This window comes from Triticum dicoccoides, chromosome 1B (genome assembly GCF_002162155.2).
Source record: "Triticum dicoccoides isolate Atlit2015 ecotype Zavitan chromosome 1B, WEW_v2.0, whole genome shotgun sequence".
Taxonomy (NCBI): domain Eukaryota; kingdom Viridiplantae; phylum Streptophyta; class Magnoliopsida; order Poales; family Poaceae; genus Triticum; species Triticum dicoccoides.
The window spans coordinates 222,854,758-222,857,567 of record NC_041381.1 but is presented as its reverse complement, the minus strand read 5'-3'; the positions used below and the strand labels follow the sequence as shown (position 1 = coordinate 222,857,567).

At 43.0% G+C, this 2,810-nt stretch overlaps 1 long non-coding RNA gene across 1 annotated transcript; it reads right to left on the bottom strand.

The window, feature by feature from the left end:
- Nucleotides 1-1,513: 1,513 nt before the first annotated feature.
- LOC119303925 lies at nt 1,514-1,968 on the bottom strand. Its single transcript, XR_005148033.1, has 2 exons — nt 1,891-1,968; nt 1,514-1,783 (listed from the first exon to the last, which is right to left on the bottom strand). It is a non-coding gene; the product is annotated as an uncharacterized LOC119303925 (long non-coding RNA).
- Between the last annotated feature and the right edge of the window lie 842 nt (nt 1,969-2,810).

Genomic DNA, 2,810 nt, shown 5'->3' with positions numbered 1-2,810 from the left:
GAATCATCCGGGTTCCTGCCCGGATCATCCGGGTTATTCGTAAAATTCATCACAGAAGCTTATTCCGCTAGCCGGATCATCCGGCTACCCACCCGGATCATCCGGGAATTGCCCGGATCATCCGGCTATGTCCCCGGACATCCGGGTATCTACTTCACCACATTGTATATTGACCTTCCCGGATCATCCGGGCATTGCCCGGATCATCCGGGTATGCGTCCAGATCATCCGGGCAGGTCAACAACTGCGGGAAACGGCTCTATTTTCTTTGGGGGTATAAATATCCCTCTCCCACTCTGGGGGAGGGTTGAGCACTTCATCCCAAATCGTCCCAAGAACACAAGTGGCTCCCTCTCACTTCTCCTACACCAAATCTTAGATCCCGGAGAGATTAGTGAGTGTTCTTGAGAGTTGTTCCAATCAAAAGATAGATCCTCTCCCTCTCCCTCTTGTGACCAAAGCAATTCGTGATTTGAGCAAGTCTTGAGCATTTCCCCCTTGATCTTGTTACTCTTGGAGGTTGGAGACTCCTAGGCGGTAGGAGTGCTCCGGTGAGGAATCAACTTGTGATTTGTCCCCCAAAAAGTTTGTGAAGGTTTGGAGGCCGCCTCAAGGTCTACCACTAGTGGTTGAGAATTGCCTTCGTGGTGATATCTCAAGGAGAATAGGGTGAGCCTTCGTGGCGTTGGTGTGCCTTCGTGGTAACATCCACCTCTCTAACGGTGACTAGCTTCCCTCCAAGGAAGTGAACATCGGGATACATCCTCGTCTCCGTGACTTTGGTTATCCCTAACCCTAACTCCTTACTTGTGGTTGACTTTGGTCATTTGACCGTGCATTTACTATATCTTGTTGTCCTCATTATATTGTGGTGGTTGATTATATTGTGTTGGCCATTTCCTTGTAGAGATTATTTAGGCCTACACTTCATATTCCGCAATTCATACTTGCTACTATTGATATACATTGTGATTAGTGTGAATTGCTAACTTGTGTTATAAACTTCCATATATTGTGATATTGCTCAAGTAAGTTTGTGTAACTTACTTGAGTTTGCTTGTATCATTAAATTCCATATATTGTGATACAATTTGTGTAAGCTTGTATTGCTTACTTGTGGTTGTGTGTATTATTCATTTCCATACCTCGTGATATACACTGAGTAAGTTTGTGTGACTTACTTGTGCTTACTCATATCCTGTTGTTCTCATCTTGTTTATGCTAACTTGTTGGTGCACTTAGTGAGCCTAGTATATTTAGGATTTGTGCTTGAAAAGTATCCGCTTAGTTTATTTCCGCATTAGGATATAGCCAAATCCGTAAAAGATTTTAAAACGCCTATTCACCCCCCCCTCTAGGCGACATCGTGGTCCTTTCAACAGTGCCATAATTTCGATGAGTCGAATGTTCTTTTTCTTTTCTTTTGCTCTTTATTCGACATGGAAACATTTTCTTTCCCATTGCAAACGGAATAAACTTTTTCACGAAGTGATAACAAATAAAGCTCATCATGTAGTAAAGCATCACCCACATAAGCATTATTATACCAAATGGCACACTTGCCATGTCCAAAATGACATTCATAATTATCTTTGTCCAAACAAGAAACACTAATTAAGTTTCTATGACATGATGGAACAAATAAAACATCTCTAAGTAGAAGATTGAATCCGCCAGCTAACTCCAAGGAGATGTCACCGACAGCTTCAACTTCTGTTTCAACTCCGTTTGCCACTTCAATGCGTCTTTCGCTTCTTAGCATAGTTCGCGTCGAATGGAATCCCTGTAAAGAATTTGCAACATGAACAGTTGCTCCTGAATCAATCCACCAAGTGGATTTTGAAAACTGTGTATACAAGGATTCATTTACAAATGAAACTATATTGTTACCTCTTTTTGCCATGACTGACTTCAGCCAAGCAGCGCAGTCTTTCTTGTAATGCCCTTTCTGCTTGCAGTGGAGACACGTGTCTTTGTCCACTGAGAAAGGTTGTTGCTGATGCTGATGCTGATAGGGGGCTTTTCCATTCTTTGAAGGAGAACTTTTGTTGTTTTGATTGTAGTTCTTTTTCTTGTAATCCTTCACATAGTTGATTGAACCACCATGTGCGGCTTTGAGTCTGTCCTCTTCTTGGACACACATTGCTATTGTGTTTTCAATGTCCCATGTTCCAGGTGACATATTATTAGTTTACAACAAAAGTTGCAAACTCCTGTGGCAGTGAAGCCATGACCAGGTGGACCAGGAGCGCTGGTTTGATCTTCAGATCCGCATCCATGGGCTTAACCTTTGCTGCCATATTACTCATCCTGAGGATGTGCTCTCTTATTCCACGACTACCACCTGTTTAGCGTTCTGTCACCAGTTGCTCTAAAAATTGGGTGGCATAGATCTTTGGAGAGCCAATGAACTGGCTCTTTATCTTTGTAAGCAACTCCCCTGCGGAAGTGCACTCTGCAATGGAGCCCACAATGGCGCTCTCAATTGTATTCTTTATAAATGCCATGCACTTTTTGTTTGCATCGACCCACTTTTAGTTATCTATGAGGTAGGACTGCTCCAAAGGAGCATAGTCCCCCTTCTTTTTAGCCCATGCAGCAGCATCATCAGTGGCCTCTCTTACTGGCTCTGTGGGTCTGATCGGCTGTGGTTTCTCCACAACCCAATCAAGATCAGCACAAACAAATGCCAGTTCAACTTTCTTCCTCCACTCAGTGTGTTTGTCACCTCTGAGTGTCGGAACTTCTTTTAGGCAACTCATCAAGTGAAAGCCTCCTGAAATCATAATTTAAGTGACATCAATAAAACA